Here is a 14,813-nt window from a genome sequence, read left to right on the forward strand (position 1 = left end):
GTTCTTGGTGTCTGGCATTTTGCTGAATGGAACATCTCTGTGACTTCCCTGTGTGCAGTCGTGAATGACCATTTCTCCCTACCCACTGGGCTCGGGCGCACCAGTAGGAGGTACCGCTACCCTGGCCACAGCCCAAGCTTGCTGCAGTCACCCCTGGGGCGCCATAACCAAATTTACACAGTGAGCAGGGCCATGCCTGAGACTAAGGCCAGAGCTGAGGCTGCTTCCCTACAGACCTAGAATTGTCACTCTGGGCAGCTTCTGATGACGGAACCACCTACTGTTTGAGTTTTTCTCTGGTAGAGTGAGTTTCCTCAGCCTAAGAATGGCTGGGTATTAAATCATCTTCCCTCAAGATAACAAAATGTAGGCGGAGTGTCCCTGGTTCCTGTTGCTCTTGTGTTTTCCTCAGTTGTATAAACTCTCAGTTCATGATGTCAGACATCCTCAAGTAGAAAGGGGAGGGGTACCTGCTGGCCTCTCCAGGGAGACCATGTTCACTTAGGTAAAGTTCACTTGGGTAATTTGACAGTGAGCTTGTTGACAGTTTTATAATTGAAGTAGAATTTGAAATGGAACTGGTGGGCCCTGCTATCTAGTTGGATAAACAAAACAAAACAAAAAAAAAAAAAAAACAAACCAATGTTGTTGCTTTGGTTCTGAGAGGAATCGTCTTCAGAAATAATGATGTTTGGGATTCCTTGCATTCATTCCCTTGACTGTTGTCCTGCTTGTCATTTAGGAATATTTTGACCTTTCACCTTTCCTCCCTAAAAGCCCACTGAAAGTATTTCACATACTTTTCCATTAGCGAGGGAAGGGCAGCTCAAATTAAGCTTCCTAGAGTTTTTGTTTTATTTTGTTTTCCCTTAAAATTTGTTTTTGTGAATTCACTTTCTGGCTTTCCATCAAAATTCATACACACAGGCAAATTTATTGCCTCGGACTATAACTCAGTAAGTTAGATTTACTGCAGAATTGAGATGGTTTATGATTTCAGCCTTGTTCTGAGGAAGTTTCCTAATCATAGAACTAATTGCTTTGCTTTTTCTACCAGGGACTTTTCCTCAAATCTGTTTCTCTTTAAATTTTTTAAGCTGGTATTCTCCTGGTACTTACTGCCACTGCTTTAATACTTTATTTACTTAAATTGTTCAACAGCAATAAAACAGTTGGAATGTCATCTGCAAAGCTAATTCACTGCTGGGGGAGGCCACCTGGGTTCTAGACCTACCTGTGGCTTTACATGCTAGGTGGCTTAAACAAACTTTTTCAACTCAGGAGCCTTGTTCTTCTCAAAAAAAATAATACAATACTGTCTCAGTCAAGGTTTCTGTTGTCCTAGAAAACTTAAATTGGCCGTAGCATTGCTGGGTAAGCCGCTGTGATGGGATTGGACTAGTCAGGTAAATTTGACTTGAATGCAACCAGCTAAGGATCCCTTAAGGTCCTCAGTCTAGTTTCCACCTTTGGAGGTAGACTGTTGTTCTAAGCTCTTGAGTGCGCGTGCACACACGCACCCCACCTGTCTGTAACCTCTCCCAGTGTCTGTGTACGTGACACTGCAGGCCTGGAAGAGGGGGGAGGGTACAAAGTGATACAGCAAGAAGTGTACACTGATGAATACCATCCCTGGCTCTCATCAGGAAGGAAGACTAACCCTTTTGCACTATTGTGCAGACACACCCACCCCCAACACCCATCCACACCCTCCATTTCTAGCTGATTGGCTGTTGCTGTTGGACAGTTTTATTTGTATACAGTCTTGAAAACATGGAACCTTCTTGTTATGGGGTACCCTTCCTCCCTAACTTTCCTTGTTTTTTGTTTCAGTCTTTTGAGCTTGGCCCCTCTCTCTCCAGCATCCACCAGCCAGATGGTTTACCGTTAGCCATTTTACTCTGTTCCTTCGAATCAAAGCCCCAGCTCTACCCCACCCCCAATCATTCTGACTTTAAGAACCCTGGCATCCATCCCATTATCCCTTCTTCTTTTGTACTTTCTAACGGGAGAAGAGGTAACGATGGCAAGGATGATGCCCTGCTTGAGAAGTGAGACCACCAACGAGTCAGCCCTTTAGCCAGACTTTGAAGGCTCTGGGTTTGTGGCACTCAGTTCTATCTTACATTGCATACAGTTGCCCTTCACTGTGAGAGTAGGTTCTGAACTTTTTTTGCTTTTAAAATTGTAAATAATGTTGTCTCCTCATTTAGAATTGGACTTTCAAGCCACTGACTAGGAAAAAGCCCCGGGAAATCTCTGCCTTTGTGTCAGACTTCACTGCAAACCAGGTACCCCTTGTTTTAAGAAAGCACCATAAAGTGTATTCAGAGCTTGCAGACTGACAGAGCCAAGGCTTGGGGTTCTCCGGCGTGTGGCTCTCAGCTAACACGGTGGCATCCCTGCATGGCTCCTGTGGCCCCACCCTGTCAGGACATTGACCCTTGACAGAGAAGGCAGCACCAAAGTTTCCAAGTTGGGTTTCCTTATTAGGGCGAGTGTAAGACCAAGTGTGGTGATCAGGATGCCCCAGACTCTCCTGGACCAAAGCCAGATTTGTGAGCTGTGTTTTCTTAACTTCTCTGGCCAGTGGCATTTTCTAGAAACATGGAACAACTCAGTTGATGTTGTATAAATAATGAGTTATATCAGTTCTAATTCTGTATTTAGGCTTGTCTCCTCCTTTCATTTCTTTTGTTGTTGTTGTTTGAGACAGGGTTTCTGTCCTGGAACTCACTCTGTAGACCAGAGTGTCCTAGAACTCACAGAGATCCACCTGCCTCAGCCTCCTGAGTGCTGGGATCAAAGGCGTGCGCCACCACTGCTGGGCTCCTCCTTTCATTTCTAATTGGGGAATCCACACTGTGGAATCAGATGAAGAAACACTTCTTAGCTTTGAAGCTCGGGGCTCTTCACATGGAGTTTAACTCCACCCTATTTTACCCGCAGCTGTGTCCGTGTAAACACCTTAAGCTCATCGCGCTTTCCATTCTCTGTTCTACATTTGTCTCCCCTGGTGCTAGATTTTTGTTTTGTGTTTTAATTTTCCTTACAGGAGAAAATTATGCCATGTTCATCATTCCTTCCCACTTGTATCCTAATGTCTGTGCCAGAGCCTGGCACATGTAAATACAGTGTGTTCATTTAAAATCCATCCATTTGTTCAACTTGAGTTCACCGAGGAGCCTACTGTCGGCAGGCCGTGCTAGACCCTGGGGAACGTTGCAGTGATGAGAATGGAGTGATTAGTCTGGGCAGAGTGAGGCAGTCAGTAAACAGAGGAGGATGTGACATCAGCTAGTATGAGGGACATAGAGACAGTGAGTCAGCAGAAGGGCTTGCGAGTGTTGGAACTAGGACAGAGGTGACATTTTCAGATTGGGTGATTATGAAAGGCCATGGATGAGGTAGCAGTTCAGCAGACACTTGAGACAAATGAAACACTATCTGAGAACTTTCCAGATAGCAGACATAGTAAGTGTTTGAAGTTGGGTTATTTCTCTGGCTTAGTTGGCCCCAAAGTGTTTGTAATGGCCCAGTGAGCTGGAGATGTCCGTGATATAAGAATCCAGTGAGGTACAGACAGGGTCTCAAATGGAACCAGTAGAGTGTGTATTTAATGCCAAGTTTGATAAACCACTGACATGTAATGACACAACCATACTTGTGTCATGGAAGAATTATGTAGGGGGTCAGCAAGATGCTCAGTTAGGGCACTTACTACCAAGCCTGAAAACTGGAGTTTGGAGCTCAGAATTCCTATAGTGAGGGAGATCCAACTCCCACAAGTTATCCTATCACACACACACACACACAGAGTGAGAATGTCACACTGCACAACAAACCTCACTCAAGAGATTGATTGGCAAGTATTGCGGTAAATAAGGATCAGGATAAACAAATAGGCCGAATAGATGTTTATTCAGGGAGAAATAACTTACAACCTAGACAGATGAACACCAGGAAATTCAACCCGATCCTCTCCTGTCCAAGTCATGCCAGAAAAGAGAGAGCGCCTTCCTGGCCCCCTCCGACCTCCTTCCCCAGGTCACCTCCGCCCATCGCTCCACCCCCAATGGGCGTGGTCAGTGCTATCTCACTACAGGCAAGGAAGACTCCAGGAGGGTGGCTGCCCTTGGGGTGAGAGGCGGCAGCAAAGGGAACCGGGTACAGAGCTTACCTAGGGTTTCTTGGTAGGGGAAGGAGGAGGCTTTCCAGAGGGACTTGGCATTGGTGGGGCAAACTCAGGGATTGGTGGGATTTCATACTCAGGACCTCAGTGATTGGTGGGACTCTGTGCTCAGGGGTTGGGATTCTGCAGGCTGACTCTTGGGCAAGCTCAGAGATTGGGATCAAGGTCTGGTTTTTTTTTTTTTTCCCATGGCCCAGGTCTAGGGTCTAACCAGGGGCAGGGTGTTTTTTCCTTGGTCCTTTTCACCCTATAGTCTATATCCTGTGCTGTTTTGTGTCATGGTTTGGGTGTTAGATATTCACCTAAGAAGAGCAGAAGTCAGTTGGTTGAGTGACAGATTATGTAGGAGTGAATTGAATATACTAGTAGTGACCCATTCATAGTATAAATATTTGAAGAAAAAAGTGAAAAACAGTTGGATTATGGGGGTGGACTCGAGAGCTTATTGGTAAAGATGTTTGGGGAGAAGGAGAACAGTGCAGGTCACAGTAGGGGTGTGGAGATGATCATTGAATGGGTTCTTTGAAAATCGATCCCAAAGAGAAGAAAGCAGATAAGGGAATGATTGGACAGATCCTCCTTATGCCTTTCAGGCATCTGTGTTTAAAGTGCCCCCACATATTCAGTTTTCCAGTGTTGCTCTTCTAGGATGATTATCACAGTAGGAGGATGGATTTTTAGTGTTTACTAACAATATTATTTTCTGGTCAGAGATGTCTTTAGAAAAAAACTAGCTTTTTCTTTTGTTTTGTTTTTGTTTCTAAGATTTGTGGTTTAATGTATATGTGTTTGCCTGCATTTGTGTTTATGTCCCATGTGTGTACCTGGTGCCTGACGGTGTTGGAATCCCTAGAACTGGATTTGTGGGTGGCTCTGTGTTACCACTTGGAAACTGGAAACCAAAATCTAGGTCCTTTGCAGGAACAGAAGTGTGCTGAGCCTTTCTTTACTTTCAGTTTTAATTTTAAAAGTTTGTATGCTTTATGCATGTGGAGGGGGTCAGAGGAGTAGGCAGGTGGAGCTGGTGACTGAGCCCAGGACCTTGCCCATGCTAAATCACCTTGCCCATGCCAAATCATGTCCTCTATCACTGTGCTACACTACCACCTTATTTCATAGTTTAGGCTTCAACCAAAGTTGTGGTTTGGGGAGTCTTGTATATTAGCTAGATTTCTGCTACCATAAGACTATAGCATTCCCTTTCTTTTGAGACTAGAATTAAAAATTTCTGAGGACAGGATCTTGGGGCTGATTGGCAACTGCTTCTGTCAGATGCTAATTTAATAATTTAGGTCTGTTTGTTATTAACAGGACTGTCCACTAATGTTTGTCTTTCATTTTGCCCTAGTTCAGTTCCCTCAGTGCTTATTTTCACATTAGCTGTCTATCAAAGTAGTCCTCCCTCTCATTAGTCTCCATGGTAGTTTATGACCACAGATACTGATAGAGCACTGTCTCTTCTTTTCTTGTCTTTGATGGTGAAGATTAAGTAAGGTTCTTAAAGCACTTGGTGTAGAGAACATTTGATGTGAAACAATTCTTTCCAGGTTCCTATTTAATAGATGTTTTCCAAGTTCCAGAACAGCCATTTCCTAGGGTCAGTTCAATTGATCAGCACTTCACCTTACACTGTGGTAGACCAGATGGCTCTTCTCTAATTGGCCTTCCAACATCTTTCTCTGTTTAGTTATTATATTACCAAGCATTATTGCAAAGTGTATATGCTAGTGCTTCTGCAACTTCCATGGCTAGCAGAGTGACAATCTGCAGGAGGCAAGAATCTCGTTCAGTTCAGCACAGCTCACTTTGCAGTGTTGGTTCAAACTTCTAGAGTCTGATCCCTAGTAGTTTACTTTAGGCATATTTAAGCGCAGTACAATTTGGTGAAAATATATTCTGGTGATAATTAACTCTATCCCTCTTGCACAACAAAGCATACATAAATCTCTTTAAGGAACAAAGTAAGCTAAATACAGATGGGTGTGACCCATAAAGATGGGTTCTATATACTGAATGAGAAAAACAAACTTGCAGTATGGCCTAGGGGAGGATCCAGTGCAGTCACCAGACACACATATAGTGCAAAGGTCACCAGGCTATTAACCACTTTGGCCATCAGCCTTTTGGGAAGATAACTTCCCTTAAAGAAAAACCCTGTGTGTTTAAAGGTCAGGGTCCCGTAGTGCTTATCTGTGAGCACAGAGACCTCAGTGCCCCCTACAGGTGTATTGTGCAAAGAACAAAGCAGTTCTGTAGAGGTAAATGCTAGAAGAAATTTTCATAGCACTCATAGCAATATCTCAAATGATCAAACCAGGAACACAAAGTTCCCTCGTGTTACTGCAATGTTTTTGACACCTCTCCCATTATTTGATTGACTGGTAAGCTATCCATAGTTCTCTCCGTCAGTAAATGAAAGAAGAGCTCAGAGTTGTCTCTTTTCTCCTTTCTCTTCCCTCTGTGTGTAGATGAATCCATTGAGTATTTACTCGGGGTTTCTTTTAGTCTGCAAATTTTCTTCCATGTCAAGAATTTTTTCATCAATTCAAGAAGCAGATTCCAAAATAGCCAATCTTTGGGTAACAGTTTTTACGTGAATTATACGATCATTGATTCAATAAGCCTTTTAAAATAAATGGTGTTACTCTTTTTTCTCAGTGACTGAGTCTTGGAAAATCTGGTGACTTGTATAACATCTCAAAAGAACATATGTTGGGAAGTGGAGGCTCTTTGGTATAAGCCCAGTCTGGAACTTTCCCACTATAACATATTCCCTCTGGAATTTTTTTTCTTAACACATGCTGTGGCTTTACTTCTACACCCAAAGGACAAGTAGAATAAAAGCAGATGAGTTTGGTGTTTCTAGAATAACATTGTGTGTTGCTTTTCATCTGGAAGACATTTGAATGTAATGTCAGGATGTTCTTACCAACTCTTATAGCTGCCATGTCATGTCTGCTTCCTGTATATTGTAGCAGATGTACATAGTTCGGTCTTAGCTGCATACTGTCTTGTAACCTCCTAGGTAAGCCAGAACCACCATTTTGGAATAAATGTCCCATTATTGGCAACTGCAATAATTCAGCTCCACCATAGTCGAATGGCCAAGCTTGTCCGAGTTTATTGCCTCACTTTTTGGTTTTTGACCAAGTTTGTGGGTTCCTCTATTTTTGCCTTTTGATTCTGACACATTATCTCTCTGGGCTCAGGACTGAGATGCTTTCCTGTTTTCCTGGGGACCTTCTCTGAATCCTTTGTCTCCCCAGCCCTCTGCACCCCAGCTTCCTGTACTCTTCTGCTTAGCCTCTTTTTCTAGGAGTCTTATCTGGGCCCACCTTTTCTGACTTTCACCATTTTAGATTCCATGACATAAATAATCCAGATCATAGGAACCATAGGGAAACTAGATTTCCCTGGATAATTACTAAATTCGTTGATGCCATCAATTTGACTAAGTTATTCCATATTACTCTTTTACCAGAGTCAAGTTACAATTTTATTTATAAGACTAAGACAGCGTAAGGAATGATCTTGTGTGTCATTAGCTTCATAATGATAAGTAATGATGTTTTAATATGCCCTCCTAAATTTACATTGGAAATTAATCCTCAAGTTTTACGTTAATAATCCTTGGAGGTGGGGGCTTTTAGGAAATAATTAGGACTGGATGAGTTAGGTGGGTGGGCTCCTACCTAACTTTGCTTAATGATATGACAGTAGTAATGTTGCAAGGAGCCCCTTATCAAGCACTGAGCTGACTGGCACCAAGATTTTGGACTTCTCACCTGCCAGACAAACCCACGAGAAAATAAGCTAAATAATCTGATCTTGGTGGTGGTGGTGTATATGTGTTTGAGTGTGTATTTGTGTTTTTTATACATTTTTAAAAATTCAAATTATTCATCTCACTAGAGATAAAATGATAACTTTGAGTTCACATTGTTATCTGCATCTGTGGTTTTTAAGTGGATTCATCTTGCCCTTTATGTTCTAGCGTGCCCAGGAGTCCCTTTAATCCCTTCTCAACAACAGTCCACCACAGGTGTCTCTTCATGTTCTTTCTTCTAGCAGCCTGCTAGTGCCATGAGAGTGGATGTGGGATGGTCCTCTCTGGTTTAGAGTCTGACATCCACCTATTGAGTGCTGTGGTCAAACTACTTACCTAATTGTTGTTCACCTACAAGACCAGAATGATAGTAGTTTCTATCCCAATATTGTTATGATGCTGAGTAGAAATAAATTTACAGCATCCCACACAGTATTTGGTACTCCGACTGGTGCTGTTCACAGGTTCTTCTTAGCAAAGAGCTTCTCTATTCTAACCTATTCTCAACACAAACATCTTGAGTTTTTTTTTTCCTTGATGATGCTTAAAACAAATACCTGGACTGTTCAATCGGAGCCTTCTGACACCCCTGTGATGTCATTCTATATATATATATATATATGTTTCTCATACTGGTTAATGAATAAAGCACTGTTGGCCAATAGGAAAGGAAGATAGGAGGGACTAGGAGACAAGGAGGAAAGAGGAAGGAGTAAGGAGGAGTCAAGATGGAGTGTCTGGAGAAAGCAGGAAGGTAGCTGGCTCTCCAGTAAGAGCACGTGGAAATATTAGATTAACAGAAATGGGTTAATAATCAAGACAGAGCTAGCCGATAAGAAACTAGTACCTGGCCAACAGTATTATATCAAATACAGAGTCTCAGTGTGTTATTTGGGGCTGGTGTGGTGGCAGGACAAGACCAGCGGCTGGAGGAAAACCCTACTCCTTACATCCCTGTCACTGCTGTACCTCTTACATGGGTGTCATAGAGCCTTCTGCTGGTCTATTTCCCTTGGGCCAATCAACAATGCTTGCAGCTCTGAGACTGTTATCAGCATGCATCACTTTTCTACTTCATGTATCATTAAAGCCAGTGTCTTTATATGAACTAAAGGTTCTGCCAAAACCAGTGGATCCTTCCTAGACCACGTGGCCTCATGAATTTTGTTCCCCCACCTTCTAATAGGTCAACAGATAGTTAAGCATACTGGCCCCTAGTATCCTCTTCCAAGGTTTGTCATGACTGGCTCTTAGACCCTAGATTTTATTCTTTCATTTACCTGGTGCTTAACCCTCAGTGCTTTAAAGTCTCTCCCTGTGAGGGGGAATATTGCTAAGCAGAAATGCAGGTAACAAAAGTGTGAACTTCTTTTAGTTGCATTTTAAAAAGTTGAGATGGCATTGCACATTTGTAGATGCATTTCTGGGCCAGGAGCTTGAATGTCTGGATTCATTCTGCCATCTTGCCTGTGGAGATGCCCAAATGCTAAGTGAGTTGTAAATGTCCTTCAGAGAGCATTGATGTTGATTTGTTGCAAGTCTTGCCCTTTTGTCTGTTTGACTCATCTTTCTTTTGAGTGTTCCCTGCAGTAGTCCCGAGTTCAAGGCCCTGAGTGTCCCAGCTTTGCCTTCTGGTGCTCTAGAGATTTGAGGACTATGATGGGTGTGGAAGGTGCCATGTGGGGGATGGGGAGGGGAAGGGAGGAAGGTGGCAGAACTCAGTCTCTAACCTCCTGATGGAATGGATGAAGTCATCTCAGCAAATATTTTAAATTAAAATGTGAATGCAAAAAAAGACAAATGTGGGGTGGAGGGACAATGATCATCTGGACAGATTAATTCCGGACAGATTAATTCTGGCAGATGAACGAAAGGGCTTACTGGGCGAGCGTGTGTGGACGGAAATGGGGATGGGCTGTTGGGAGCCAGAGACGAAGCCCAAAGCTGGCTGGTGAGGCCCTCCAGTGCTGAGTTCCTCCCATGGCGCTGTTGATGTCGCCAGTTTTAGAAACAAATGGCTTTGCTGTCGCTGGGGTTGTGGAAGGATTGTGAACTCTGTGAAGAAAGTAAAAAAAAAAAAAAAAAAGATAGGATCCAAAGAAACAAAGGAGCTTCTTTCGAGGTGGTCAACTCTGAATTGAATATGAACAGCAGGTTAAATGGCAGGTATGTTCTAGAAGGCAGAATGACCAACAGTCCAGGCAGAGAGTCACTCGCACAGTGGTCCTACCTACAGGGGGACGATCTTTCAGGTAGTGGGCAAAGAGCTTTGGGTCTAGATGTTTCGCAGGGTGCAGGGGTAGACAAGGGTAGACAGAGGCTAGGGAGACTTGGACCCTGGAGATTATGGTGAAGATGTGAAAGTGTATGTATAATAAGATTACACGTGCCAGCCACTTGATGGTTTCAAAGGAGGGCGTTCCGGTCAGGGTCTGGGGTAATCTTCACGATGTTGCAAGTAAATGCCATACTCTGGGTTCTTACCAGCAACACTTCATTTCTCCATTCTGGAGGCTGCGGTCTAGTTACTCATTGAAGCCATGCCCTCCTCATATGGTAGAAGAGTGCAAGCTAGCTCTCATCTTTTAAATAAACACTTATCTCATTCCTGAGGGCTCGCACCTTAGGATGTCTACATGACATTTTCGCGTGTGTTTGAGAGACTCACAGATACTGAGACCTTAGAGAGAGACCAGAGTTACTTTGAGGACAGACTGATACAAAGAAGGTCCCTGGAAATTTGGGTAAAGGGGAGGTTTAAGAAAGAGAAGGCATAAGGGTGATCAGATAAGTGAGAAGTAACATACTGGGTATTTGAAGCCTGGTGTCACTGTTAGATTTTTCGGTGGTTTAATAATTATTGTGGCTACAAGGAAATTATCAAAATGTCTTGTAGAGTTCTAGTCCTTAGGAAATACCACATAAAACATGAAATGAAAAATCTGAATTTAGTAGCTTATGGGTTTTTTTGTTTTGTTTTGTTTTTGAGACAGATTTTTCTCTGTGTAACAGGTATGGCTGTCATGGAACTTGCTTTGTAGACCAGGCTGACCTCAAACTCACAAAGATCCACCTGCCTCTACCTCTCGAGTGCTGGGATTAAAGGTGTGCACCACCACCCACCTGGCTAAAATGTAATAGAATCTTAACTTACATGTGAGTACTCAGAATGATATTTCTCACTTAAGGCTAAGTATCTTTTTTTGCCTTAGGTAATTATGCTCCAGTTTAGACTCCCTGAGACTCAGTTTTGCCTTCTGTGAAATGGGAATCATACCCATGCATTGCTGGGTTGTTTTAAGGCATAGATGGGCCTGAAGAAATGGCTCCACGGTGCAGATCATATACAGGGAATGTGAGTGTGAGTTTCAGCACCCACAGCAGGTGGCTCACAACTACCCATGTCTGGTTCCAGGGGATCTGACACGCCCTTCTGGCCTCCCTGGGCAGCAGGCACACATGTAGTGCTTATACATATATGCAAGTATTCACACATACATATAAAATAAAAATAAAACAAAGTAAACAGCACAAAGCTTGAAGTCATGAATGAGAAATTTGACAAAATCCCTCCCTTTTTTAGGCAACTTTTGACCTCTTGTAATAAAGAAAAAATGGTAAGTTATAATAAGTATTGTGATATCTATTCTTAGCTCTGTCCTGTAGCCTGTTTATTATGAGCCCGTTTCCCTGATGCACTAAAAAAGAAGGCAGCATCCTTGTCTTCCTTTTTTTCTGACAAAGAAGCAAATTTCACAGGAAATTTATGGAAATGACTGAGGTCACCAGGAAAGTCTTCTTTAAAGGTAAAGCTAGCTAGCACATGAGTGGTGTTGCTGTGGCCTGGTGATATGTTCCCTTGAATTGCACACTGAAATCACTGTGCAGAGACCTGAGGTGCACAGGAACCTTGAGCTCTGCCCATGATCTTGTACATCTTTTCCCCTGTCTAAGTTGTGAGTTTGTTGCTTGGTTCACTGCTTTGTATATGGATCTTTTTTTTTTTTTTTTTAAAGCCAAGAACTTCCAGAAAGATTTAGGTGATGAAGTCTATGGGTTAGAAACAAATGGAAAGATTACAAAACAGTACTAAATCTGGGTGTCAGAATAGTCATTATCTATAATTTTATAATTTCTTTTTTTGTTTTGTTTCATTTTGGTTTTGGTTTTCAAGAGAAGGTTTCTCTGTGTAGCCTTGGCTGTCCTAGAAATTATTCTGTAGACCAGGCTAGCCTCGGACTCACAGAGATCTCTCTGCCTCTGCCTCCCAAGTTCTTGGATTAAACGTGTGCCACGACTGTCCATCTTATAATTTCTTTAAATGTGTTGGTCTTTAAGAGCTTGAGAAATAGTTTTATTTCATTTTGAGCCAGGTTCCCGTGGGTGTGCTGGCATTGTCTTCAATCTCAGCACTTCGGTGATGGAGGAAAGAGGGTTAGGAGTTGACAGCCACTCTTAGTTACACAGGGAGTTTGAGACCAACCTGGGATACATGAAACCCTTTTTTTGGGGGGGGGGTGACAAAAGAGGCAAGCAGCATACTACCAAATAATGGTTTTCTGTTGGTATATTTCTTTGGGCAGCCCAAATTCTACTCTGTAGCCAAGAGTTGTGCATGTCCTACTGTTACAAATTCGTGGAAAGAGGCAATTTGTGGAGGCAGAATTAAATACTTTCCAGTATTTAATTGAACTTTATAGTCTATTCATTTCTTTGGCCATTTTTCCTTTAGACTTTTAAACCTTTGTACCAAATGCCAGAAGCATTATAATACTGCTGTTTTCTTCTTGGTTGTTAAATCACACGATTCTAAGTCCTAGTTCCTTTTAAAATTAGGTATGTTCTAAAGTTCATTAGGGGCCTTGGGCCATGGCCCAGTGCTACAGTATTTGCTTATATTCCAAGGCCCTGATCTCAACAACCTACCCCAATCCCTGCCCAAACAATGCTTTACATGTCACCTGTACTGGAAACAACATGTTTTCCAGCAAGTCTTAACCGTTTCTAGAATATTAACATTTTTCTCATATTTTCTTATAAGCAAATTTGACAGGTACAATATTCAAGGGGGTCGGGGGGAGTAGTAATGAGCCTAGTGTGTAAAACAAGAGTGGAAAAATACTTCTGTTAGCAGATACAGTGTGTAGAATGATAGTCACTGCAGTGTGAGCAGAGGGAACAGACTTTGAAACATGAAAGGTGTATTTCTGGGCATTTGATGAATACCCTGGGATTTGGGGAATTATATCCAACATCTAACTTCTTCTTGGCACTTGTTTTGTCTCTAGTAAAGTCCCGTGGATATTCCTTGTGTGATTCGTTTTCTCTTTAAAAAAGTTATTTTTTGAGATTATAATTGCATCGTTTCCCCTTCCCTCCCTCTAGACCCTTTCATATACTCTCCCTTTGTTTTCTTTCAAACTCATGACCTCTTTTGTCATTAATTGTTGTTACACACACATATGTATTCCAAAATTCATAAGTACAGCCTACTCAGTCTATACAATGTTACTTGTATGAATATTTTTCAGGGATGACCATTTGGTGTTGGATACCAATTGGTGTTTGCCCCTGAGAACGACTGTTTCTCCTGCTCTTGGCCTTCCATTGTTGCCTATAGATGTGTAGTTCATGAAGGGTTGAGACTTCAGGGTCTTCCCCCATCCACTTTTCATGTCTGTTGGTGTCAGTCATGTCCAGCTTGTGTTTAGACAGTCATGTAGACGGGACTATGAGTGTACCTTCTGACATTCCTAGGAGGCACAGTCTCACAACAAGTTCCCTGACCCTCTCTGCTCTTACAATCTTTCTGCTCCATCTTCTGCAGTGTTCCCTGAGCCTTACGTCCAGGAATTGTTTTGTAGATAAAACTGTTGGGACTGGGCTCCAAAACTCTTTTAAATCGTGTTCTTTAAAACCTTTGACAAAGAATTCTAAGTGTGTGGAATTCTTGAATTTGGGGAAGGAATGCCTTTGTACATTAGAAGTACATACAATTTTTTGAAACATAAATACTTTGCTTTTTTAACATTACAGTATGACCACCATATCTCAAGTTGTCCTTTTCACACTGGCACTTCCTTTGTGGTATCCTTGACTGATGTCTGTAGACCATAGTTTTCACTTGTATTGTGGTTTTCATTAGACTTAGAACCAGAAGCACACACCTCTCTGAGACAGCTTTCTGTAGAGTAAATTCTTAACCACGGGGAGGGGTATGAACAGGTAACTATGAGAAAACAATTAGAGCCAGCTCTCTTATGACAGATCTGAGCCAGCTCATGAAATACAGATAAGAAGACAAAATGCCCACCCATCTTTAGTAAATCCAGAACTAATTGTATGAACTATGCTGGCGATATGCTGTTAGAGTAGTAGAAAATTGTTTGGGGGGGGATGGATATATTTGATCACAGGCAATGGATCGCTTTATTCCTCTTATTAAAACAATGATTAGAATGAGACAGAATTTCATTTGGTTTCTACACTCCATTGGCATACCTGCCACGATCAAAAATACAGTGCACAACGGTATAGCAACCACATGTTTTCTATTCTAGAGGGAAAACGTGTCCAGTGTTCTAAAAATTTTCCTTCTTATGAAATCATATTTACCCAGGCCAAGAAAAACTTGAAGCCTGAAGATGCTATGTGAACCCCAAGATGGGATTGTAGTTTGTGGCTGAATGGGAGAAAGTTAAGAGAAAGTGAAGGTTGTCACTTAAGGAGACACTTAGGTCCGCATTAATGAGTTCAAGTCCAAGAACCAGATGAAATTTGATGCTAGAATTCAAA

General features: G+C 42.2%; 1 protein-coding gene across 3 annotated transcripts in view; it reads left to right on the top strand.

Annotated features, from left to right (window-relative positions):
- Sgms1 (sphingomyelin synthase 1) overlaps positions 1 to 14,813 on the top strand; it is a 116,926-nt gene that overhangs the window by 79,517 nt on the left and 22,596 nt on the right. The window lies entirely within an intron of this gene.

This window comes from Phodopus roborovskii, unplaced genomic scaffold (assembly GCF_943737965.1).
Source record: "Phodopus roborovskii unplaced genomic scaffold, PHOROB, whole genome shotgun sequence".
In the NCBI taxonomy this organism is placed as follows: domain Eukaryota; kingdom Metazoa; phylum Chordata; class Mammalia; order Rodentia; family Cricetidae; genus Phodopus; species Phodopus roborovskii.